Source organism: Talpa occidentalis, unplaced genomic scaffold, assembly GCF_014898055.3.
Source record: "Talpa occidentalis isolate TD23 unplaced genomic scaffold, MPIMG_talOcc4v2.1, whole genome shotgun sequence".
Lineage (NCBI taxonomy): Eukaryota > Metazoa > Chordata > Mammalia > Eulipotyphla > Talpidae > Talpa > Talpa occidentalis.
The window spans coordinates 64,508,232-64,535,900 of NW_026555331.1; the positions used below are offsets into that span (position 1 = coordinate 64,508,232).

Sequence of the window (27,669 nt, forward strand, 5' to 3'; positions counted from 1 at the left end):
AAGAGGTGGGGGGAGGTGAGAGGATTCACCAGAGACACAGTGGGGAGCAGAACAGGCAGGATGACTGAAATACACTGCTGAGGGGAGAAGCAAATGAGTCAGGAGAGGTCTGCTGCACTATGTGGGTAGCTCCCTGGTCAGCTGGGGATTGAACTTATGCTGCAGAGGCTGCAGATGGCTTCACAGTGCTGTGCTTAACCCCTTGCGCCACCAGGGAGGCCCCAATCTTGACATTCTTAGACAACCTTTGCTGCACCAAATTCAGACTTTCCCTACCAAGCAGTAGATGCACCTCGAGCCCTGGTGCTGGTGTAATGGCTGTCTCTCTGGGTCCGAACCCATTTAGTCTGTACAAAATGACAGTTGGTGCAGTTACTTAAGTGTTTCATTGTATTTTAACTCGCAATTTAACAAATTTGGTAGAAAGATCAAAGGCCACAGTGTTGACAGAGATACCAGAGATGCCATAAACCTAATTCAACTGCAACAAGATGAAAAGCATACAGTCAGCTGAAAGTAGGGGCTCTCTGGTCTTCAGCAAGACAGTCTTTTTTGATGAAAACAGGTAGATTTACTATGAAGAAAATATAATAAAAGTAAGAGAGACTAAGGATGAACTGTTGAACATATACTGAAAATCATGTGTAGGTGGAAATTTAGAAATGGTACAAGTTGTTTAACAGTCTGAAAAGGGAAGACCTCATCACATATACTTCTATTTTTGGCTTCCAGTTCAGTCTGTGGGCCGTCTACGGCAGAGCTAAACAGCAATGTGACCAGGTCCAGAAACAGCAGCCTCTTGTTATTTAACATCCTACTTACTCCTGGCAATTGTTAGTTTCTGAAGAAGAAAAACCTAAAGTTTTAGTTTCAAAGCTGATGAGCTGCTGAAGGAATGAAATGCTCGCAGTGGTTCCAGGCCCTTTTGTGTCATATAGATAGACAATTTTAAGGCAGACTGGAAACCACAGGGTACTGGGGACAGGGAAGTGCCAAACTCACAGAGTGGGGGTAGCAAGAGGGAAGAAAAGAGACAAAACACACACATTAAGTAGGAGCAAACAGTTCCAGGAAGTCACACTACATACGTATGCCCCCTTCCAGGTTCTAAACACTTACAGTTTCTTTTTCTTTTTTTTTACTGGTCACCTTGGGGGAAATTGGTATTCACACTTTTTTATATGTATGTTGATATTTTTATGTTTTATATATGCATATATTTATTGCATTATCCTTCATTTTTTTATAATGTATGATTTCCCCATGAAATTCCAGCACCAATTCACCCGTGCACCATGACCATAGTCCCTTGTGCTCTTCCCACTCCTGTCCTGATCCTTCTCCCTCCTCCTCCCCTGCAGAATGTCTCTGGTCTATGGTTGCTTGTTGATTTTGATTTTTACTTTATTATAGTTATTTTTTCCCCTGATTTCTTATTTGGTTCCTCTACATTTCTCCTATAGTGAAACCATCCGATATTTTTCATTTTCTTTCTGGCTTATTTCGCTGAGCATAGTTTCTTGAACAATTTTATAGGAGGAAAGGTAGGAAGGAAACCCTGGAAATCACCAAGCTAAGTACTATGTCAGGTCCATTTAGGGTTCTGCACCACACTTTCATGAAAACCTTCCTTCCATGAAAGTGGGAGGTGGTGGGCGGAGGAGGAGCTGGACAGTCTCTGCCCTCAGTAGTTCAAAACCAGTGAGAGAAAGAGATGAATCAAGGCTGATGCTGATGAGCCCCAACAGGAGCCGTAACAGATGTCTGTTCCACATGCTTTGGGGCCACAGAGAAAAGCAGAAGATCCTGCATGGCAGGGGTGGCTGCACATTTGACAAGACCAACACCTCTGTTGGAAACTAATCAGACCTCCCATATGACAGTATTTTTAGTTTGCTTTTCTTATTGAAGTGAAACGTCTACACGGTGCTCTGGAGACAGATGGCTACAGAGCACTGTGGAGGTCCTTCACGCCACCAGACACTTTAAAATGGGTGACCTGGTAATTGTTTTGTACATTCTACTATAGCTTAACAAAATCAAAAAAAATTGATTATTCACCCCAAAAATGTATCTACTATGAAATGCACAGATTTTTAAGGCTGTATTTGATCAGTTTTAGTATACAAGTACACCCACATATCACCATCCAGAACATGACACAGCATTCCTCCCACCTTCAGGCCCTGCCTCCCTTTCCAAGTCATCCCACCCTGTGATCACCGTGATCCCACCTTGTGATCACACAAATGCAATCATACAGTGTATGTTTTCTTCTGTCTTAGTTTACTTGAGATTCAGTCAGGTTTTGTATGTATCAGTGTCCTTTTTTGGGTCTGAGCAGTGTCCCAATTTGTGACTATATCATCCAAATGTATGGAGCCACTCTTCTAGTAATGGACATTTGAGACATTCCCAAGAGTTTTGGTTTTTAAAATATATTATGAAAAAAGTTGCTATGTTTTATGACATGTAACCAAGGAAGTACTTGGTTGTGAGGGAGCGGTATGTGGAATTATATAAGAAACTGTCAAAGGATTTCCTGCAGTGGATAGTGTTTTAGACTCTAGTCTCCCCACATCCTCGCCAGCACTGGAATTATCAGTCTTTTAATGGACAGCAATTGCTCACCATGAGAAATGCAGAAAGAGGAAAACAACTCTCCAACATTTTTGGGGGGCGGGGCGGTGCTCCTTCTCCCTCAGGCAGAAGGGCTAATCCCCTAGCTTAGCTGGGGTTTAAGTGAGGGTCATTTAATTTATTTTCTTTTCTAAAAGCACTTTCACATATTCCGGTAATCTGCCAAGAGTTCTCTGGGAAGGCCTCACCATCCCACACCTCTGATTTAAGAAGTGCCCCTTTCTGGGCATCCCAATTGATTTGTTACATAAAAAAATTAATAATAACATACTGAGCTATGTGATGATGGGATTGTGTTACTCCGTGGTTTGCCACTACATACCTTATTCTCATTCCTGAATGGCTTTGACAGAGCTTCACTTTGCAGAAGTCAAAATGAAGGAAGAGCCCACTCTTAGAACTGCAGGAGCCTGTCCTGAGGAGACGGGAGCTAGCCTCCACTGGAGAGAGCTCGGTGTGCCCCCACATGACTTAAAAGACAGGCAAGATGATGCTGTTCTGGGTAAGGCTGTCTGCACAGATGCTGTGTCCCTGCTCCTCTCCAGATGCTTCTCAGGTGTATGGGAAGCCTGAGCAGAGGAGGTTTTCAATCCTAAAAAATTATTGAGGTTCTAACTGCATGGTCGCCTTTCCAAAAGGGGCACTCCAGGTGACTTCTAACTAAGTAGTCTGGGCACATCTCAGCACTCTAGGACATCTGACACTGTGGTGAGAATGTGCCAAACATTAATAGGACCACCCTAATTCATTGATCTGCACGTATTCTTGTAAGAGCTCAGAGATTCCCATGATGACTATGTCTAATGAAATGGTTCTCAACCTTAATAATACACAAGCAGAATCTTGGAGCGAACATCAAAAAGTACTGATGTTGAATCCTCTACACCCCCATTTAATTGGTTGGACAGTTTAAATACCCTGCATTGATTCTAATGAATAGCCAGGGTTGAGAACCACTAGAAAATCCCAATAATACAACCTCACCTGATTTTGAAAAAGAAATTCACAGTCCAGTATTATTAGGAACCTTATAAAAAACTGACCGTGTAGCAGTGGAAATGTTCCATATGGTTAACTTCAGGCACCCAGCTGGTTAACTGCTACAATAATTATCCCATATGGCATTACAAGTCCATGCCTTTACCCAAGAGGGATAGTGGAATTTATCTGCAGTCAACCTAACCCGATACCTGAACTCAAAACAGAGAAAAATGTCATGAAGGTGGCAAAAAGCTCATTAATAATTAGAGCCCCCAACTGCAAATGCATTTGTGTTCAGTAAGGTTGAATTTCATATCACATGTTTGCTTCTGTGAACTCTACTTTTTTGTTCTATGAACTTGAGAACCACAAACGGAAATTTATCTAGTCCTGATTTTGTATACATTATGTAGCCATAAAAATGGTAGTATTTACAAAGTATTAGCTTCTGTATATACTGTATGTAAGACATAATTTACTTATATCAGATATATCTATTAAAAATTATTGCTCTTATTTTCTTTTATTTCAGGAATGTTTATAATTGTTTATAATCAACTCATTGATTATAATCAACTCTCAGAGAACAGGCATTTTTATAAGTGATGAAATATGCTAGTTCAAGTTTCAAACTGAAAGATACATATAAAGAACATAACATCTTAAATTGCACATAAACAAACCATAGTCAAGATAATGATAAATAAATATCAGATGGAAGGGTTCCAATAAAATCCAATGTATTCAGATTATACTTTCAACACAGAAATAAAATGAATTTACAGTAAAGTAAAACTTCCCAGGAAATAATTTATCCCTGATCTTAAAGGTAAAACCTAAAAAAGCAGAACATTTCCAAACTGTTCATTTCCGAAGCACTGACCATCAAAAGCATTAAAAATAATTCAGCTCCTTAGTCTTTTGTAGAGATCTATTTCATTTCTTTCAATTCTACCCCATAGGCCTTGTATACACACACATCTTAATTTCCATTATTCCTCCACATGAATTGAAATTATAACAATGGAGGGCCTCCTTGGTGGCGCAAGGGGTTAAGACACAACCTATGAAGCTATCCACAGCCACTTCAGCATGAGTTCAATCCCCGGGCAGGGAGCAACCCACATGGCGCAGCAGACCTCTCCTGATTCGCCCGCTGCTCCCCTCAGCAGTCAGTGCCTGTTCTATTCCCCACTCTGTCTCTGGTGAATCCTCTCATCCCCCTCCCCCGCAACACCTCTGACCTGTATCCCAGTTCTTGTATGCATAAATAAATAAATCTTTTTAAAAAAAAAATTATAACAATGGAAATGTTATGTATGGCTGACTTCAGGGACTTTGTTCATTTGAAAACTTTTAATAAAAGTTTAAAGAATAGCTCAACTCCTTTATTTGCTCTACTGTGAAGACACCTCCACCCCACATTCTCATAACTACAATGAGATTTTTTTTTTAATTATGACATATCACCACTGACTCTTGGCTTTCTGTCCCCAGATTTTTTCCTGTATGTATCCATCAATGGATCCATGACCACCCTGAGGCTGTGTTTGTTAACACAAATCACAATCCTAATGCCCATTTGGCTTAGGTTCTCTTAAGCTTTAGTTGAGCCAGGAGAGCAACTAGATAATGACTTCATATAAATTGTTCAACAAGGAACCTTCTCCTTGCTGTAGCCTTAGAAATATCTCAAGTGTTGGGTCTAGGATGGATCAACAGTCCCATGGCTCAAAGGTTCTTAGAGACCCAGCTTCCAGTCCAAACTGTTTTATATAAGCGTATTCCCCACATTCCTTTTAAATCGCTGAGAAAAATATTGATGCAAGACTCCCCCAGCTTCACTGCATCCCCATAGAAAAAGGAGTAGATGAACCACCTCTCTCTCTTCCAGGTGCCGAGCTTTAAGCTACCATACTGGGGACCAAATATAAGTGTTTCCAGTTAAGACACAAGGGATACCCAGAAATGACTCTGTACCAATCCACAAATGAGCACAAAGACTGATACTGAGATTGAAAAACTGTATGTTAGAGTCAATGTTGAGACACTTTTCATACTGACCCTCAAGGCAGGAGAAAACTGGGGTTTTACTTAAAGAGTCATCTGACAGCCCAGTAATGAAATGAAGTAGGAGAATCCTAATAGATTTTTCCTTTTAAAGGGAAAGCTGAAGTCTTTTAAGATCTTTTTAGAGTTATTCGGCCTTGGGGTGCCCAAGAGCTGAGAGAAAGCCCTGGCCACATAGAGTTAGGCCAATTTCCCGAGGAATGAGCAGGTTTAGCTCCAGCATCATAAACACACTGCTGCAAATGCCACTAAGAAAACCAAAGGGAGAGAGCTGAGGATGACACTGTGACTCATCTGATCCATATATTCCCTGCTTAATCCCTTCCCCTTTGCGACTAGTAACCTATTAACTAAAACTATGATGATTTTTCAAAGTCCAAGGTTGTACAACAATATTTTAAGGTAAAGAGTTATGAGAATATAAAAGTATTACTACAAAATAGGAAGAAAAACGCAAGCTAGGTAAGTAGATAGCAAAAGAAAAATGTGAGATACATACTCAGGAAAAGTCTTAATCCAGCCATAATTCAGTCTTAGTTTTTAAAACAAATTATTTCCTTCACTTGGTTTTACCAAGAGAGAAAAATATTTTTTCCCAACACAGAGTGGCAACTATAATAAATTTAAACTGGGTTTCCAGCTGACATCAGTGCAGATAAATTCAACTGCCTTAATCCTGGTTGATCTTTAAACTCTTGATTTAATGTTTAAATTCTCACTGCAATTTCAATAATTTTTTCTCTATCTCTTCAAGCTGTGATTATAGTAAAAATGACATCGAACTGGCAGAATCAGGGGCTCTCTCTTGCTTTGGCTGTACTGACTTGTTTTTAGAGTCTGTCTTTCCCAAGTCAGAAAGGACACGCATTATACCCATGTGTAGTGGTGAACTTGAAAGTTACACTGCCTGGTTTCAAGATCCAGCTCTACCTCAAAGTGACTCAAGTTAAACTTCGTTTATCCACAAACAGGGGATGGAAATTGTACTAATTTGATAAGGCTGTCAAGAATTAATATGAGAATTAGGTGAACAAAATCATAACAAGTGTGTAGAATAATGAATGGCGTGCTGTTCAATAAATACTTGCTGCATTGTATTTGTTATTAGTCTCTCAGGAGCAAATTGTATTCCTGTGTTTACACTTAAGTTAATGTATAAAGTCAACTTGATAAACTAAAGTCAAGGACATTGTCTTCCACATATTATAACCAAGATTTTTAAAAAACAAACTTTCAAAGTTAGAAAATACATCTTGGGAATCAGGTGGCCTCAGGCTCCATTAGCAGCTAAAGGAGCAAATTATTATCTATGAGTCTTGGTTTCCTTATCAATAATTAGAATATAATAACATACAACACAAAGAATTCATCACCTAACAGAGGACACACATTTAATAAATGATTACTATTTTTATATTTTTTGTGAAAGTTAATGGTTGCCTGACACAAAAGTAAAACAAATAATAACTGTGCTGGCATCATTAGAAAACACTTTTAAACTAAAAAACAGAGAAAGAAAGAAAGAAAACTCTTCCAAATAAGAAGAAAACTTCATTTCCCATAGGTGCCAACTACTCATCCCCAACGTCTTTTTCTCCTTGGACCTCACACACATCATCTAAAGAAAACAATTTTAGATTGGATCCTGCTGCTCACCATTAACTGGTGTTCAGTAATTAAGACTGTCTACAAGTCCGCAATTTCCTCTAGCTCCCCAAGCAATGCTTAGCCGTCCTGGGCTAGTTTTCTCCTTTGTTCATCTTAGTTCATCAAACATTCCTTCCCTTTAAGCAACAAAATTTGCTTCCAAGATTTAAGAAACACTTCAAAACACAATGCTGGCTCACTCCAAGTGAGCAACTATCATAACCTTAGCATCAATTTTCGGCTCATATCAATTATAGAGTTGTGCAGAATAAGCTCACTAAAGACGCTGATGAACAAAAATGATTACTTCAGCCAAAAGAAAAACAAACATTAATTTTTTTAAGCTTCTATTATGTTTTTACTAACATCTACATAAATAAACACAAACTTCAAAAGACCATCCATTATTGAGCGTAACACAATGGAGGGTCACAAAATGATGAAAAGTTGAGTGACTCGTCCAAGATTATGCCTCCAACAGTAAGAATTTATAGCTCCAAATGTGGAGCCAGGTTATGCCACCAGGTCCTCTGTCCATCGTCCCTACCTCATGTTGCCTCTCACAAAGAAGAGAATGATTAAATGATTAAAATAGCTAAAAGGAACACATATCACTTGCTGTTTGTGAGACCTCATGCAAAGCTATAATCATGTCCATTATCTAGTGGGGGAGCTGGGGCCCACAGAAAACATTCCCCAAAGTAAACCTGAAGTTAAGAACATGCCTTTGTCCTCAGGGAGGGGTAGACAGCATAAGGAAGCAGGAGAAAAGCCCACGGGTTTTTTTGTGGTTCTTTTTTAAGATTTATTTATTTATACAAGAACCGGGGTATAGGCCAGAGGTGCGGGAGTGTGAGAGGATTCACCAGAGACAGAGTGGGGAGCAGAACAGGCAGACAGACCAAAAACACTGCTGAGGGGAGCAGCGGACAAGACAGGAGAGGTCTGCCTTGCCATGTGGGAATCTCCCTGGCCTGCCGGGAATTGAACCCGTGCTATAGAGGACAGCTTCACAGAGCTGTGCTCAACCCGCTGCGCCACGGGGGAGGCCCAAGCCCACAGTTTACCCTCAGAATTTAAAACTTGACTTTCTAAGATTTCCTCCCAAATAATGTTCATTCCACTGTGCCCAGCACTGCCCTTTGACATCTTAGAGGATTCTAATGGAGGGGTCTTTATTTTGTTTTTTTAAGTAAGATTTAAAATAGAAAAACTACCTTGAGCATATTTATTGGTAAAAGACACAATGAAGTTTGTCTCTTTGACAATATTAAACTGCACAGAAATTGCCTTACAAATGATCTCTCTCAACTCTGCAAAGTTAAGTTAATAACAGTGGGAACAGTTTATTATTGGAAATACGAAAAGGCATGCACAAAATACTAAAGACAGTTGCCTGGAATCTACAGAGACAGAACACAGATTAGTGACCTTCTTGGGGTAAGGGGGGAAAGGATCTGGCAAATGGGGAGTGACTGTCAATGTGGACGGGATTTTTTTTGTTGGGATTAAAATGTTCTCAAATTGATTGTAGTGATATTTGTACAATTCTGTGGACACTCTAAAAACCAGAGATGTGTGTACTTTAAATGGGTAAATTATATGTTCTGTAAATTATATCTCAATAAAGCCACTGTTGTTTAAAAAAAGTTCCCATTGTAGATTCTGGAAAGGGGTCAGCAGTTGTCAGGAGCTAGGCGTGGGAGTAGCACAAGTGAGGGGTTTTCGTGAGGGGGAGAGTGACATATAATTAATAAACATCACATAATTGTATAGCAAAATTTTAAAAGTCAATAAAAAACAAAACTAACCCAGCTGGTTTTTTAAATCAGGTCTACTTTCGTTTTAATTTTTGTTATATTTTTCAAAATAAAAAAATAATCTTAAAAGTTATTCTGATGAGTGTTGTATCGCGTTAGTAAAGGCATTTTGAGATATGTCAGAGTATATACTAAGTAGTAGGTTTTCCATTAAACTAAGGGAGAGGGGCCTCCCTGTGGCGCAGAGCTTAAAGACACAGCACTATCAAGCTTCGCCAGCCACTGCAGCATGAGTTCCATCCCCGGCCAGGGAGCTACCCACATGGCCTGGCAGACCTCTCCTATCTCTCCCACCGCTCCCCTCAGCAGTGTATTTCAGTAGATCTGCCTGTTCTGCTCCCCACTTTCGCTGGTGAATCCTTTCACCCCTCTTGCACCTCTGGTCTACACCCCAGGTCTTGTATGCAAAAATAAATATGTAAATCTTTAAAATAAATAAATAAATAAACTAGGGGAGAGACCAAGATCAAAAAGGCAAATGTGGGCCTCCCCTGGTGGTTCAGCGGTTGAGCGCTGGGCTGCGAAGCTGCCCGCAGCCTCTGCAGCGCCGGTTCAATTCCCAGCCGCTGGCGAGGGTCCCACATGGCACAGCAGACCTCTCCTGCCGCCCGCTGCTCCCCTCAGCAGTGTATTTTGGTCCATCTGCTTGTTCTGTTCCCTGCTCTGGCTCTGGTGAATTCTCTCACCCTCCTGTGCTTCTGACTGTACCCAGTGCTTGTATAAATAAATAAATAAATCTTAAAAAAAAAAAAAAGGGCAAATTTAAGAGTGAGACAGAGGGTAGTCAGGATCCTAGGGCATCCGGGCCCTTGTTACCACAAGTGAGGTCAGAAGTCTGCTCTGCTCAGCATCTGAGAAGCCAGTTCCTGATCTCAAGGTTTGTTAATGCAGTGAGACTTAAAGCTGTGCGTTATTTGTCATGAATAGGAGTTGCTCTGTAAGATCCACTGAGAAAACTTCAGTTAATCTAAAACCTGAATCTTCATTTACAAGCCATGATAAAAGTCACATGAGTCAAAACCCCAATGCACCAATGTTTGCTCCTTGTTGGGAGAAAACAGGCCAAGATCACCCTGAGATCAGTCAGAGGTCATGCTGTTTGGAGGCTGCTTGGTGGATAGCACGGTTCTCCCTCCAGCCCAACGGATGGCAGCTCTTCACCGCAAGTAGGGGCCACTCAGATAGAGGTAAGGAGCCTGCTAGGTACCTCTACCAAATTAGGCAATTTCTAGTCCCTGCTTTTTCATCTATAAACTAGTTTTCTTTTCTCTTTTTTTTAACTGCTTGAATTCTCATGCTTAAGCCGGCCTACTAATGAAAGAAAATGTTTTCCCTGTTCCTGAACATTCTGAGAAGAGTGAATTTGCATCTAGTTGTGTATACCAAACCTCAGTTTCACCCAGAACTGGTGGGAAGCTATTAGTGAATCCAGTTAAAACAGGCTAGGGGCCCCTAAGTAGCCAGCGAGACTCCGAAATCAAGAAAAGGCTAAAGGTTGTGTAGTTTAGGTCAAAATAAAAGTTCAAAGTGTAGAGTTAGATTTCTCCAGAAACCATATCACCTCACTTAATCCTTGCAACAAGTGGGTAAGATAGGAGATAAGAAGCCATTACCGTCTGGTAGTCTGTGAAAATGTGACCTGAATAGATTCTGCAACTTCACCTAGTGCCCCGAGACTGGAGGTGGGTTAGAAATCAATTCCTGAACCTTGGGTTTATAACCGTGACATCACAGGACTCCTCAGACACCCCAACATTCACTCTGTAGCCACACTTTTCTCACAAGTTAATTATCGTTAAGTATGTACGCCCTATATTATTCAGCAGGATAAGTAAGGAATTCAGCTCAGTCATTTCCCCATCTTTTCTTTTTTTACTCTCATCTGTGGAATGTACTTCACTTAAAAACTACTCTGGTCAGTCTCCGTGGTCTAACATTCCCCTCCCCTCCATTCCCAGGGTTCTCTTCTTGTCCAAATTTTCTGGAGCAATCAATGGCTGCCAACATTGGGAGCTGTGAAAATACAAATTTGCCGTCTCTCTGGCATGGGAATAATTAAACTGGGGGTGGGGGTGGGGGTGCTACAAGCTGTCAATCCATGGGTTTAGCTTATCCTATTGGGATGTGAGGTATTCCCAAAATGACCCAGACCACAGCTCTGAGTTTCCATAGCAGACAGGCACCTCAGTACTCCTCTATCTGTGTGCATTATTCATATTTCATAGGAAATAGAAATTTATACTTCTTGTCCACTTTTTAAAGTAATTTAACTTCAGTATATACAGAACAACTCTGCATTTTAGAGCCAAATGTCTCTAGTCATAAGCCTGCATATTCACAAATGGTGATTTTCCAAGAAACATTTTTCTGAATGATGAATAAATGAAAAACTACTTTGGGGATTAATACATTTCACAGGTCAAATCAAGACTTCCTTGCTCACCCCCAACAAAAATAAATGTCAAAACAACACAAAACAAAGCAAACCGTCAATAATAAGGGTACTCTATTCCTTCACATTAGGAGCCCTATTTTCCTGAAGAATATCATAACTAAATTCAGAAACCAGTGAGTGTTTTCAAATGCACAGACTGGCTTAGTGTCACATAGCAGGATGTTTGATTAGATATGGGTCACTGAAAACTACCCTATCACACCCACATATTTGCAATTACAAATTTACTTAGCTATGCAGCCATGGATCGAAAAACAAGCTATATATGGCCAGTGCCAACTAATTTTACTAAGAGTTGATTTAAAAGATATTTAAAGAAGGCACTGATCAAACTCACATGTGAGAAGTTTAGCAAATGAATAGTCAGGGTATAAAACAGGACAAGAACTTAAACTGCAATAATTCAACACATGGAGATGCCAGCAGCAAAGTCGAAAATAAAAATAAATGAATGAAAATCTGTTTATCTGCAAACCAAAAGCAGTAATGCTTTTTCAATTTCTTATACTCTATTGTTAAAAAAAAAACAACAAAAAACCTAAAAAAAAAAAACTAGAAGCAGGGTGGTAGAAGCCTTTGAGGAGGAAAGATTGTCTGGGGCTGAATAGGGAGACACTGGGCGTAAGCCTGGTTCTGGTTTTGATCTGGGAAGGTACATGCGTATTTGCTTCTGAGTACGACTTCAATTTTCTGTAAAAGGTCCTCTAAGAGTTGCTTAACCAGTGCTTACAAACCATCTAATGATGCACTTTACACCACAGGCACCATCGATTGTTAGAAAGCTCATTCTTTCCCATACGACAGTCATTTCAATATTTTGTCAGTCATCAGCCCAAAAGGCCTGGTAGCAAATGATAGAGTTCAAGACCCTGTCCCCTCCCTCTTGAAAAAGTGAACCTCAGTTTGGTAGGCAAATTCTGAGAGAGAATAAGGTCAATTTATCAAAATTACGGAAACATCTTCAAGACCACCCTCATCTATTTGTACACATTTCTGATTATCAAGCAACTTTTAAAAAATCATTTTTTTAAATTTTAATGAAGCACATGTAACAAAAATTACATTTTTAAGTGTACATTTCAGTGACTTTAAGAACATTCATATTCTTATACAACCACCACCATCCTCCATTCCGGAAATCTTTTCATCTTGCAAAACTGAAACTCTAGACCCATTAAATTCTCTACAGCCATTTCCCCTTCCACCCAGCCCCTGACAATCACCATTCTGCTTTCTGTCTCTATGAATCTAACACCTCTAAGTACTTTATATAAGTGAAATTAGACAGTGTCTGTCATTTTGTGGCAGGTTTATTTATGTTAACATAGTGCCCTCAAGTTTCATCCATGTTTTAGTATGTATCCATATCTCCTTCTTTTTAAAACAATATTACATTGTATGTACATGCACCATTTTGTTTATCCAGTCATCCACTGGTGGACATTTGAGTTGTTCTATGTCTTTGGCTATTGTGAACATGGCTGCGATGACCACAGGTGTACAAATATCTCTTCAAGATCCTGATTTTGGTTCTTATGGGTATATACCCAGAGATGGAATGGCACATCATATGGTAATCTTTTGTTTAATTTTTTTAAGGAAATGCCATCCTGTTTTCCATAACTGTACCATTTTACATTTCCACCAGCAGTGCACAAGAGCTCCAATTTTTCCACATACTTGCCGACCCTTGTTTTCTATTTTTTTGTTTTTGTTTTTAAAGATTTATTTATTTATGCATACAAGAACTGGGGTACAAGTCAGAGGTGCAGGGGGTGAGAGGATTCACCAGAGGCAGAGTGGGGAACAGAACAGGCAGATCTACTGAAATACACTGCTGAGGGGAACAGTGGGCGAGACAGGCGAGGTCTGCTGCCTAGGTTGCTCCCTGGCTAGGGATCAAACTCGTGCTGTAGAGGCTGCAGATAGCTTCATAGAGCTGTGCTTAACCCCTTACGCCACCAGGGAAGCCCTGGTGTTATTTTTTTTGTTTGTTTTTTTATAGTAGCCATTCTAAGCCACTTTCTTTTTAATAATAACAGCGACTACCATTTGTTGTGCACCTGATCTGTGGCTTGTTCTGAATCTATTACATGTTGGAATCCTCACAAAATATCTGAGATTTAAATGAGGATGCTAAGACTAACAAATACAACATCCTGCTAGCAGTCCCATTGTTAAGAAGGGACAGACCTGAAATTTGAACCCAAATGTGATGAATTCCACATCCTGTGCTCTAACCCATCCTTTTTATAGGAAGGGAGTTGGGTGCCCTGAGAGTTATTGTCAACCACACTTATAGCAAGTTAGTCAGCCTTCTGGTCTGACACAGAAGATAAATTCTTCCCTCCAAGCACCCACTAAAATACTGAGTATTCAATAAGCATACATTTCCCTGGGGTAATTAATCCCCAGGGAAAAGGGAGATTCCAGGTTCCCTGCCCTACCCGAGGAAGGGTGGACCTAGCAGGGAGAAGTGAGAGAAGACAGGAAAAAGGAAGGAAGGGAATCAAGAAGGAGGACCTGGAGGAGGCACATGGAGCAGAGAGACATGTGAAGAAGCTGTCCTTGCTTCCCAGCCTTCGGCTTGCACCAGGGACTTGGGGGAAATGAAAGGAGACGCTTGAAACAGACCCGTGGGGAAGTTGACAATGGCAGCCTTTATCTAGATATGTGTTTTGATTTTGCTCCTGTCATGCCAGACTTGCCTGGCCCCTTCTGCCCTTCTCCCATGGTTCCCCACCAGAAGGTGCCTTAACTTGGCAAGCTTTTGGGCATCAGTGGTCCTACTTTGGGCCAACCCTGTTTGGCTGGACATTTATCAATGAGGGAATGGGTAATTTTGGGTGCTCGATTTGGAAACTATATCTTTTCTCCTTTTCTTAAGATCTTATGCAGTAGGGCCTCCCCGATGGCTCAGAGGTTGAGTGCTGGGCTGCGAAGCTGCCCAGAGCCTCTGCAGTGCTGGTTCAATCCCCAGAGCCCAGTGAGGGTCCCATATGGCATGCAGGCCTCTCCTGCTGCACCTGCTGCTCCCCTCAGCAGTATACTTCGTCAGTCTGCCAGTGCTTGTATAAATAAATAAATAAATAGATAGATAGATAAATAGATAAATAAATAAATAAATAAATCTTTTAAAAAAAAAGATCTCATGCAGTAGTGTATGTTTTGTCTTGGTGGATGGCAGAAGCCATTTAGAGTGGTCAGGTTTGGGGGTCCCTCGGCCCTATACACAATCATGAGCATTAATCCCACACCAGTCTGTTTGACTAGAAGAATGCAGAGTGGATAACCACACACTGGTAATTACAAACCAGTAGCAAAGATAACTTACAGTATTTTCTTTCCAATGTCTTGACTTTTATATAAAGGCATTAGCCTTCATCTACCTCTCACTTTCCCTCTCTCCTTCTCCCCCAACCCCTTTTCGGTTTATATTTTAGTATCCCCTACAGGATATTACTTTGCTTTACATACTACTGTCCAATCTAATGTATCCATTCATGAACCAACCACAGACTAGATTAGGAGCCTCTGACCAGTCAGGACCATCCTTAGGGGTGGTCTTATGGGGGAAACCTATGCTGAAACTTAATGGAGAAGATGGATCCTGAAATAATCTGGGATCAGAAGAGAGGTGGAGTGACAGTGCTGGGTGGGAAGGCACGCAGCAGTATCCCTGAAGTCTTAGACACAGCCACAGTAAGTGATTATTCAATCAAGCCAGCAGTGACCGCTTCAAATGTTTGAAGACCATGCCAGAGGGCAGAACTAGACCCAAGAGGCAGGAGCTATGGAAATGGAAGATTATAGTGTCAGAGAAAAAGCTTTCTAATAGCCACAGCTGTCCAACATTAAATAGGCCACTTTGGATCTCCACTACCTGTATCAAATCACTGGCGCAGACACTGATATCTGAGACACAGTATTCAAAGGAACATGACTACACACTAAAGCCTACGCATAAGACACCCACCAAAATTCCTTCCTCCTATAAGATCCTATGATTCTAATGCTGGATACAAAAGTAGATGGGTGATATCAAGCAGCTGACATGAAACCAGAGGAGGTGAGTCATGTGTTAAGTTGGATTTATAGTATTGCCTTAGCTGAAGGCTTACAACTACAGCAAGGGTTACATTTGAGAGACAATCACCAAAGTGAAAGCACACTTAAGTCCCAGTGTCCCTATGACTTAAGTATCTTCAAGTGCAGAGATCATCCTGCCCACTCCTGTAGCCTTTGGGCTATGGTGTTTCGTAGGCAGGTCAGAAGCTTAACTCGCCAAACACCTGAGCTTCCAGTACCTGACAAACATGGTGCCAGTTAGGATGGTTTATGAGTGACTCCTTCACCGGCCCCACTTTCCTTGAGCTGCTGCGATAGCATATTGACTTTTTATTCAGCACATGCTTGTTAATGGGAGAAATGAATGGGGTTCTCCCCTCTGAAAGGAGAGAGCATTTACCATTTATTATGTGTTGAATGTTAGGCAATTACAAGCTAGTTCTGTTAATCACCACCACAAACCTGAGAAGTGGGTATTAACTGTCATCATTGTATATATCTAGAAATGGACTAAGTAACTTGCTTAAAGTCACAAGCATTGGAATCTAGATAGAATTTAGATCTATCTAACACAGAAGCCCATTTTCTTTCTACCATGTTGTCCTATCTCCCCTCAAATAAAATCCTTATAGGTATAATAGAGTTGATATGAAAAAGGCTCTAGCTGATTAAGCAAGGTACTTGCACAATTGCCAAATTATGCCATTCTGACCAAATGTTGCCATTCCAATTATGATAATGTTTTAATAAACTAACATATATCATGAGAACAATCCAACATCAAGCTATTACTTTACAACACATTCTCCTTTTTTTAAATCAAATGGACAATACTGATAGCCCTATAGAAACTTATCCATCAACTTCAAATTGCTTATTTCTTCAAGAGCTTTGCCATCATCAAGAATATGTAGATAAATGTTTGGACAACAGCATCCATTTGGGGCCATTATCAAGTACTTAGGAGCTAGTGACTACTAGGTTAAGCCTTCTGATGTCATATAAAACAGCAATAAATGTCATTTTCTAGCCCTAAATCAGTCACCGTGGAAGTCCCTGTTAACCACCCATCTAGTCAAAGCAGTAAATGAGTGCTCACTTGACAATATCGTGACTACCTTATGAAAATCCAGAAGTTGATTGTGAGGGAAAACTTTCCCACTGAAAGGTTCTGGTGATTCTTTTTTGTTTACACAATGAAATTCAACATTCAGTGTTCTGGACAAAGGCCCTCCTTGCATGCTGAGGTAACTTATCTCCAGCTCCCTAGTGCAGGATCTCGGACAGTGGAGTGAGTGATCCATCCCTGCCCGACCTGTTCTGCCCCTTCTTGATGGCACCTTCTGCCCCTAAGGCTACTCCGTTTCAGGACTGTCAGCATATTTGTGCCCTAGCTCCTGACACTGCAACTGACTTGCAATAGGTACTCAAGAAAGGTATACTAAACTCAACACTAATATAAGAACTGGGTGCTTCTTTGAGAAATTGCTGTCTCTGTAATAGTCCAAGCTCATCAGTTCCTCCAAGGACAGATCTGCTTATAATTATGCCCACACAACCATCATAATGGCCACTTTTGCCTCAAAATTTCCTGATTGTTTCTACTTTCCTTCCATAGCCACACTGGTTTCATTTCATTGCTCATCATACTACAGTTTTAAAATCATATAAACATTCCTTTAAAAAAAGTGCAAAAGAAAAAAATCAGCATTCAGGCCTCCCTGGTGGCAAAAGGGGTTAAGACACAGCACTATGAAGCTATTCACAGTCACTGCAGCACGAGTTCGATCCCCGGCCAGGGAGCTACCCACATGGCACAGCAGACCTCTCCTGACTCTCCTCTGCACCCCTTAGCAGCGTATTTCAGTCAATCCGCATGTTCTGATCCCCACTCTGTCTCTGGTGAATCCTCTCACCCCCCACACCTCTGGCCTGTACCCCAGTTCTTGCATGCATAAATAAATAAATCTTTTTTAAAAAATCAGCATTCAAACATCATCCAGAAATAATCACTATTGAAACTGTAATATTCATTTTTTTTTACATATACAGCTTACAAATTAAGTGTCCCAGATAGAAATACTTTATTTCATATATATTATCCTATCTTTTGTACTGGTTTATGCTCAGATTTTTAAAAATATCTTTCATATTAGTAAATGTTATTTAATATTTTAAAAGTTCTACAAGCCATTCTATTGCATGGGCATACCTTCATTCTATTTGTTTAATGAACCTCCACATTGAATAGTAGCTTATGAGAATTGCTGGGCCTTGAATTCTGCTGGATCTTGCCAAGCTGGACTCAAAAGGACTTATGTGGGTCATATCCTCCTAATAAGTGAAGATGAGGGATTTTGACCAAATTTTTTGTTTCTCTCTCTTTTTTTTTTTTTTTAAACTTTGAAATATATACTAATAGATATGCATTCAGACACAAGATAAAATGTGCTTCTTGACATGGGTTGGAGTCAAAAAAGTTTAAAAGTCACAATTCTATCCCAAGAGATAGCACTGAACTATTAGCTGGGATTAAACAATTATTATATTGCCTAAACATTAAAAGATTTTAAGCATCTACTGAGAATTTCATAATGGTTTCTAAGATGGTAAATTTCAAAGTGTACACATTTCTGTCATTGAAAAAATTAAGTATGGGCTTCTCCAGAGAAAGCTCTACACAGATGACTAGATTCAATCTTTTACTCTCTTCCTCCCTCCCTCCACCCACCTCCAAGAGCAAAAGGTGGCAGAAAGAAACCTGAGGAAAAAAAGCAGCCTTGGGTGGTAAAGAAGGTGGGGTTGTAGGCAAATGACAGGGCCTGGGGCCTTCTAAGCAGGAGGAAGTATCACTTCCTCGCAGGCCTCCTCCCTCAGGCCTCTCACTATAGTTCTGCTCTTTCTCCGTGACACAGCTTCCCTGTGGAAAGCAGAAGTGGTCTTCCCTTTCCAGAAGGTCTCTCAGAGGCAAGTTTCTCCATTCCCCACACCCCCCTGAGGGTTAACATTTACAGGAAGAGTGGAGGCAACCAGAAGGCCCAAACACCAGGACACCCTTACTGTCAGTAGAGGCAGAATGGGTCCACACCCATCTCTTCAGTCTCACTGTGCACTGTCACCAGTGCCTAAAATGGGCTCAGAGAAGTCACTAGAGCTGCCTGCCAGCTGTTGTTGAGGAAGGAGAGCTGGAGAAGAATGCTGACTCTGACTATGGGCTTCCAATCAGCCCAGTTTGGGGCTAAAAAAGAGTAGTGAGCGTGATGTTAAATGCTGAGAGAGGTGGGAGTGCAAGCAGGCCCAGCAATATTTGATTTTGTCTGGAATGTGAACTCTAAAACGGAAATGAGACAGAGTAGGAGACCTTCTGAGCTGCACAGATGAGTCCTCCTTGTCTTTGTCCCGTTACTCAACAAGAGCAGAGCTGAGTCCACTAAGAAATAGCCATTCCAATGGAGTCTGGAAATTCATTCCTGCTCATGTAATTTTATGGAGCATTATTTACATCTTTTAGCATAATGAGACTAATAAATACTCTCTTTCCATACTGGTCAGCTCTTTTTATTAACTAATGGTTAGATGATTTTGTAAGATGGTGGAGAAACTGTTGAAGACAGGAGCTAGAGAAGGGAGACTGGAAATATGTTGAAGGTTAAATAACCAACGCTTGGAATAGCTCTGCACAAATGAAAACTATATCTTGATTGTGCATATATATAACTTTTAAGAAATAGTTTAGTGGCAAATAAGTGACAGCTTATTCAGGACTAAGTAAAGTGAATTACAGAACAAGATTGAAAAAAGTCCAAGAATGAATAACAGAGGCTACTATAGGCCCCTGCAACATGTCAGATGAGTCTTTTAAACACAGTACCCCAAGTAATTGTTTGTACTTGTAATTCTAAATTGCAAGAGACTCTTCTAGCAAACTGAAGCCAAATCTATCTCAAAGAAGTCCAATTATTTAAACTGGCCTGTTTCAAAAATTCTAATTCCTCAATTGGCAGATTTCCCTTTTATCTCTCACACTTGGACTTCTCCCCCAAATGGGAACTTACTCAAAGTAAATTTTAGAAATGATAAAGTGAACTCAGTGTTTCACAATATAAGTATCAGGAAACTAGGCAGCTGTAAGAAAACTTTCAGTATTTCTGACAGAAAAAAAAAAAAAAAAAAACTTCCTCTTCCTTGTCCTTCTCTTTATTACCAATCTTAAAAGACAGGAAACAGCGTGGATCTACTGTAAGAGTGTGAGCTTAGCAGGGTGCCCTGCTCATAGCAGTTGTTCAGGAAATGAGGTAGAGGTTTTAATGTGCATCTTATGGGCCTTGTGTCCTCACCTTTTATTTTCATCTCGAACAATGCTCTCTGTGCTTCTGACACCCACAAGAGATGTGTGGGGAGATACTTCTAGCAGAGGTTGAGGGGATCCATTTGCAAAGTATTATTTGGCACTCTGCATTAACCAACAAATACCAGAGAATGCCAAGGCCATCACTGGGGCAGCTCTGACATTGCCAGACCTTTCCCCAAGCAAGAAGCAGCACTAAAAGGCACAGAAATTCATCTCCCCAACCCAGCTTAAGCTTCCTGCTTGATGGTGTATCTACTACTTATTTGTCCTGGGCAGTTAATCACTTAGGCAACTACCAACTGATAGGAGAAAACTGCCTTGTGACAGTCTTCCAAAAATTTTCATTAAGAGAGAAATTTTTTTCGGTTTAAGTAACTAGCTACCTTCTACAGTTCCAAAGACAGAAAAATGAGGAAATCTCTAAGGTTGGAGCCATAAAACATACCGACCCTGCTCAACAGTGGCACTTAATTAAGACTATGCCACCAAATCTCTTTCCACACCTCTCCCTGCCCAGCCCCAGAGGCCATGAGAGCTCAAAGGAAATCAAAGTTCAGACTCTGATTGCCAGGGAGAGGAGAGTGAGCCCAAGAGAGGTGTGAGGCTGAGTCTGTCATCAATATATCAATGATCAATTTTCCCTCTGAGTATGGTGACTTATCAATGCTAATGCTAATAATGCCCACACTTGACGACAAGGTGAGGACAAGGAAGTCACTGAGATAACAGTGTGAGCTATAACAATGTCCCAGGCTGTGGAAGTGTATACATTGAATTCGTATTTATGCAGATTTTTAATTAATATGTATGTCTTCATAGGTTCTATAGTTTAATTTTGTTAAATTACAACTCCATATATTCATTTGAACCAAGTGGAATCTCAGATGTTTCAGTAATGTTTAAAAACAAATATAAAGGAACTAAAAGGCATTGAAAGTTATTAATTCACAAAACTGCAAGGCTGTTCCTCTTCTAAAAGAATGTCAGTGGAGAGGGGATATTACAAATTCTCCTCATATCTTTGCAATGCCAATAATTCCAAGATAAATTGGGTCTTTTTATCTGGCAAACTACTTTTACAGACTCCACTTACACTTCCAAGCAAGTCTGCTCTCTCCCAATGATACAGCAGATTAAGCAGTGGGAGGTGGGGAGTCCCAGGTGGAACATTAGTGCCCAAAGAACCTGACAGTCCAAGTTCCTCAAATCCCCATTTTAGAAATCAGAAAAGAGAGAGTCAGTGTGCTTTAAATGCCTTAGAAACCAGCCCTGTGTCTTCATGTCCCTGTCGCCCCGGCCTCACACTGGGCGAAGATCAGAGCATATTTTCATTCCTTTTCCCAAGTCATCTTGACTATGTGATAGGCACCAAGGCTAGTGTTTTAAATAAGATAAATCTGTTTCATGGAGCTTTCGTTGTATGGTGAGTACAGACTAGACACATGTGGACAATTTGGGGGTCAACCAACATATCATTAGTTAGTTCTTAGGATGAGTCAGACTCTGGGACCCTACTTGGAACAGCAAATCCCTGATGTTTTTTTTTTTTTTTTTTTTTTTTAAGATTTGTTTATTTATTTATACGAGCACTGGGTACAGTCAGAAGCACGAGAGGGTGAGAGAATTCACCAGAGCCACAGTGGAGAGCAGAGCAGGCAGACTGACTAAGTACGCTGTTGAGGGGAGCAGCGGGCGGCAGGAGAGGTCTGCGCGCCATGTGGGACCCTCGCCCCGCGGCCGGTGCTGCAGAGGCTGCGGGCTGCTTCGCAACCCAGCGCTTAACCGCTGCGCCACCAGGGGAGGCCCTCCCTGACGTTTTTTTTTTTTTAAGTGGTATACTAGTCAGGTCAGGTGACTAAATCCGCTCTGCAGTCTTAGGTTTAAGATACTCATATTGCTAAGAACCAGGGAGTCTCGTTTTTTGCAGACAGAACCATTTGCCATAAAAAAATAATAAGAGCACCATTTATGGAATGCCTGGAATGTGCTTGGGACTTCGCAGGCAATAAATAACTTAGGAGGTAAATATGTTCTTTCAAAGATGAGAAAACCCAAACAGGGGATTTCAATGATAGGGCCAAGTTCACACACAACTAGGAAATTGCACAGTCTGGATCCAGGACTCAACTCAGTTTTCTGACATGGCAAAGTTGGGGGATTTGGGGTTACTAAGACACACACATACAAAGCTCACACAAATGGAGGCACAACTGCACGACCACGCCGGTTATTAGAAGGAGCATTACAAATGCACAGCCTGGAGAGATGTCACATTCAGCCAAGAGAACACAGGATGGTGGGAACTAACTCTTACACCCTTCCCCCAAGGCCAAGGAAAGGCAACCCTGAATTCTTAAAATAACCCTGGCTTCCTCTCTGCTGGCAAGACAGTGGAGCGCTCCAGTGCAGGAGAGGCGCCGCGCTCAGCAGGAGTGTGCGCGCCAGCCTCGGCTGTAGCCCCTCGACGTCACCCCCCTGCAGTGGCCACCGAGGGGGCAGCTGCCCAAGGGCCTGGGAGAGGACCTAGGCTGAGCCTCACCCCTCAACTCTGGGGACTCAGGGCCCAGCTGGGAGACCAGATTGTGCAACCCGAAGACTTTCCTCCAGGATTCCCGTCGGCTGCCCTCTCTGCCCTGCGAGGGGAGTCCCCGCGGCGCACGGAGAGTAGCCCAAGGAGACAGCATCCCGCCGACCGCTGGCGCCGCGGGACCCGCGGTGCACCCGCCCCCGCACATCTATCTCACCACGCCCCTGTGTGGCTCCCCTGGAAGGACACCTGCGGGGACGCTCGCCACCAATTCCTCGCTCCCCGGGGCCAGCCACCCACAGGCTGAGATCATTTGGGGGTCCCCACAACGGGCTCGTCGCCGGTATGGCCAGGAAGCTGCGGGCGCCCCCCATCCCGGCGGCCGCGCGGACACTCCGACCCGGGTCTCCGGCGACGGCGCGGCCGCGGCCCCCTCCCCGTGCGCCCCGGCGCCCGCGCTCGCGCCGAGGACTCACCAGCTTGCGGTGGGAAGTTGCGGGGCGCTGCGTCCGCGCTCCACGGTGACTTGAGCTCAGAGCTGAGGGCGCGACGGGGCGGCCCGGCGGGGCCCGTGCGGGGAAGGCGGCGGGCCGGGGACCGAGGGCGTGCGGCCGGGGGCTGCGGACTCCGAACTTGGGGTGGCGCGGCCTCCCCGCCCGCCGCGGACAGGCGGCTGCAGCGCGTCAGGCCCGGAGGCGCCGCGACCGGCGAGCGAGAGGCTGGCGGCCCGGCGCGGCGGGAGAGGAACTGGCTGTCGCTGGGCTCGGCCGAGAGGTCCCAGCCACTTCCTGGTGCTCGGATTTGCATACTGCGCTCGGGGCGGGGAAGTGACCGTTTGGCCCCTGCCCAAGGTCTGGGTCCTTAGTCGCAGCCGCGCGGAGCTTTGAAGGCAAAGAAAACCTGGCGTCCCGGTGTGCGGTCTGGGAAAGGGGAGCCGCCCGGGGGCCAGCCTTCTCCTCTAGGGACAGACGGCAGGATCTTCCAGGGAAACCCTCTGGAGTCTTGGCGTCCTGGGCGCGTCGACGAAACCTCTGGCGTCTCCTTCCAAAGGACTCCCCAACGTGTTAGGAAGTGGGTGTCTCCCCGGCAGCACAGCGGGCACGCTAAGAGCCCTCCAACACTTGGAGTTCCCTAGAGAGAGGATGAGGTGTGCCTAGGTGATGTTCAGCATCTCCTCCGGTTCTTAATCAGCACAGAGGAAGTTAAAGGGCGGACAGAGACGTTCAGGAGTATTCGCTAGAGATCAGGGGGCTGTGGAGGTAGATGTCTTGCGGCTCAAAACCTCAGTTTTCTCCCTGAAAAACGAAGCTAAGGATGTGTATCTGGCAGGGTTCTGGGGAGGACGAATGAATGTCTTCTGTAAAGGGCTCCCGGGCACCTAGAATGGACATGTTACTCTCACTCCTGCTGTCTCTGTGCCCCGGGGTGTTGCAGAGTTCTTGGTATAGATCAGGTGCCTAATTAGGGTGTGTTGAAAGAATGATTGCATCTCATTCAGTAAATATCACTTACAAAGCCAAAATATAGTGTTAGTCCCAATCATCATGGATTCCTGCTTGTTCCACGATGTTTCTGCTCCTAGGATCCCAGCATTGTGCCATACTGTAGAACGTACAAGAAAATAAACAGCCACTGTAGGTTTTGGTCTTTGTGTTAATAACAGCACTCCATGTTTGGATTATCTTTTATAAAGTGTCCTTAAGAGGCTGGCCCCACCAAAGGTGGCTGCAGCCACAGCCCAGAGGCCAAGTCAGCCACCTTGTACCACAATCTGATAGAGCAGTGACTGGCACTCATAATAGAGTTCTAAAATCTTCAAGCTATTCTCTTTAAGGCAAAAAAAAAAAAAATAGGATTCTTTATACCTCTAATGTTTTCTATAAATAGTATGTAGTTGGCTGGTTTCCTGCTGAAGAAGATGTCCTTTCAAATATTTAGATGACCCTAAATTAAAATATCTATTATACCAGTGAGTTTTTGAGACGCTTGGTTAAAAGTTTGTATCAAATAAGAATGGGATCCAAAATGTTTGATGTTAGTGAACCAACTGGGATGTTTTGTCAGTGTTTTCTGGTAAATGTCTCTTGGAGTGGAGCTCCCTGGAGGTGCAGGGGGTTAAGTCTGAGCACTATCAAGCTATTGGCAGCCACTGCAGCAGGATTTCGATCCCCAGCCAGGGATCTAACCCACATGGCACAGCAGACCTCTTCTGTCTTGCTAGCTCCTCCCTCAGCAGTGTATTTCAGAAGATCTGCCTGTTCTGCAGATCTGTCTCTGGTGAATCCTCTCACCCCCCACCCCTCACCACCACAACTCTGGCCTACACCCCAGCTCTTGTATGCATAAATAAATCTTTTTTTAAAAAAAAAATGTCTCTTGAAGTAAGAAACTTCGCATCATCAGGCATCACTGGGCTTGCACCCAGCTCTATGGTTCCAGCCTCCAACATGCAAAAGCCTACCTAGCCTCTTCATTCTTCATCTCTTTATTATAGTCACCATCTCTTTATTTTTATTTTGGGGAAAGTATTCATTCCCATTCCCCAGGCTGTATTCATATATCTGGAATGCTTTTACCTTCTCTGTTTATCTGTCTTCTCTCCTTTTAGGCCCATGAAAAGCCCATGACTTGAAACAGGTGCTTTCACTATAGAAAGCTGTGTGGCACTTCCTCAGAACACTGAAAATGGATCTATCATATGATTCAGTGATTCTACTCCTAGAAATCTACCCAAAGGTCACAAAAACACTAATTCGACAGGAACCCTGTGCTCCTATATTTATGCCAGCACTACTTACAATAGCCAAGATATGGAAACAACCTAAATGTCCCAAAATAGATGAATGGATCAAGAAGTTGTGGTATGTTTACACAATGGAATATTACTCAGTTATCAAAAAAGACAAACTCATGCCATTTGGGGCAACACAGATGGAACTGGAAGGGGCTATGCTAGCCAAAATAAGTCAGAAGGAAAAAGATAAATATCAGATGATTTCACTTATATGGGAAATATAGAGAAACCAAACAAAAGGTTAGGAAAAAGACAAAACTAGTAAGCTGTCTATAGATCTGAAGCATACAGTAAGGGAGAGGGGCATCAAAAATAAGGGTGGGAAGAACACAAGGGGCTATGGTGATGATTCACAGATGATACGGTGGCAGGAGAACTGTGGGGATGACAATGATGTAAGACAATAAAATAAATAAAAATTTTTAAAAAGTTCATGACTTGGAAAAAATTTTATTTAATGACCTTACTGGTAGTTTCTTTAGAGGCTACAGTGCACAACATTCATTTTAAACTAGACTTAGGTACTTACCAGTATCATTTGTTTTACTTATTAACTTTCCTTGATTATTGGTAAATAGCAAAATCCTCTTTAAAAAACATTGCTCCTTCAATTTTTCTTTTCCATTGTACCTCTCACAATTTCTATTAGGTGTTTTAAAATTCTTCATTCATATTGATTGATTGTTCATTGATTGATAGACTGATCTGTCTCATTCAGTTCTCCATTGAGTACAGAATGGAACGATCCGAAGCAGGCTGCAAATTAAAAAGATCCCCTTGAATGGGTAAGCAGGCCTCTGAAGAAAATGATGACAGATATAGCTGAGAAGGACAGAGGAAGAATAGAAATGACACCACTATCTTCATGTTTTCAGAGTGAGTTTTTGCAAAATGCCCTACTTGTTGAAATTTATTTGTGACATGTGAACATTAATATTTAGAACCAGGAGCAAATAAAAAAGACCACACATCTCAATCTTGGCTGCAACATGAGAATCACCTGCCCAGATCCCATCTTTCTGTTCACAAGTTTAACAGAGGGTTCATCCAGAGTTTGTTGGAAAGAGGTTGATCTCTCTCTCTCTCTCTCTCTCTCTCTCTCTCTCTCTCTCTCTCTCTCTCTCTCTCTTTTGGTTATTTTGGTTTTTGTTAGTTTTTATTATTTAGTTTAGTTTCTTACATTGTTGTTCATTTTTGTACAGTATTTGATTTTTCTCCTCCTGTAAACCCCATAATTCTCCCACCACCACATCACCCATGAACTATCACCATAGTCCTTTGTGCTCTTCGCTCTCCTATTTTGACCCCCTTCCTTCGCCTCCCATGCTGTTTGCCTCAGGTCTCTTACTTGAAGAGGTTGATTTCTTCTGTCACAAATACCAGTTAGCAACTGGGCAGAATGGTTTATGCTAAAGTCTTCAATCAACCAGGCTTTATTTTTTTTACATTTCATAAATAAGAAAACAACTTCAAAAGAGGCAGGCAACTCGTTCAAATTCACCTTGCCTAAGAAGTCACCAGATTTGTACCCTGTTCTGTCTGTGTGACCAGCACCAAAACCCAAGCTTGTACCCTGAGGTTACAAAGTTTTCTATGAAATTCAGCCTTAGTCTGATACACATAGAAATAGCACAGTGTAAGCATGCCTAAATCTAGACCATGTTCCTTTCCTTTCTTTATATTATAAAGGAACAACCAAGCTATCTGAACTAAAGGTAATTAAAACCAAGCCAAATAATAATAGCAATAACACCAATTGCATAATTAGTATTAGAATTATCAAATTTGCAGCATTAATTTGTCACTCAGTGATACATAAGATTGTACTACATGGTAACTAGGCCAAAATAATAAAGCATAAAAAATCATCTCATATAGTCAGACAAGGGGTTTCTGAGGTCTACTGAGGAATGTCTAGAGATAAGAGGAAAATTGCTTATGAGTGAATCTGTTTCTTTCTGAGGGAGTAAAGTCCAGGTACCTCCCCCATCTTCCCTACTTTCTGTTCTTCAGCAAGCACAGCTGGTTCCTCAAACCCAGCTGGTTTCAGGACCTAAGTATGTTCCTTGTCTCTGGTTCTAATTCTAGATGTGTCAAACCTATCTGTGGTATCTAGGAACTCATGTTTTAAGCATTTCATAATTTCAGACCTAAAGTTTCAAAAATCATTCAAGAATCACTATATAGCCTTAGCCAGATTCTCCAACTGTTAATATTTAACCACATTTACACTCTATCAATCTATAAATTTTTCAGTTGTTTATAAACAAATTGTAGGTATGATGTCCCTTTACTCCTAAATGCTTGAGTGTATAT

General features: G+C 42.0%; 1 protein-coding gene across 2 annotated transcripts in view; it reads right to left on the reverse strand.

Annotated features, from left to right (window-relative positions):
- LYN (LYN proto-oncogene, Src family tyrosine kinase) overlaps positions 1-23,325 on the reverse strand; it is a 122,035-nt gene extending 98,710 nt beyond the window's left edge. Inside the window, exon 1 of one of the 2 annotated variants that reach the window (XM_037506481.2) lies at positions 23,036-23,325. The gene's annotated coding sequence lies outside the window, so the exon portion shown is untranslated. The remainder of the gene's footprint in view (positions 1-23,035) is intronic. The other variant, XM_037506490.2, reaches the window with a different exon arrangement.
- Between the last annotated feature and the right edge of the window lie 4,344 nt (positions 23,326-27,669).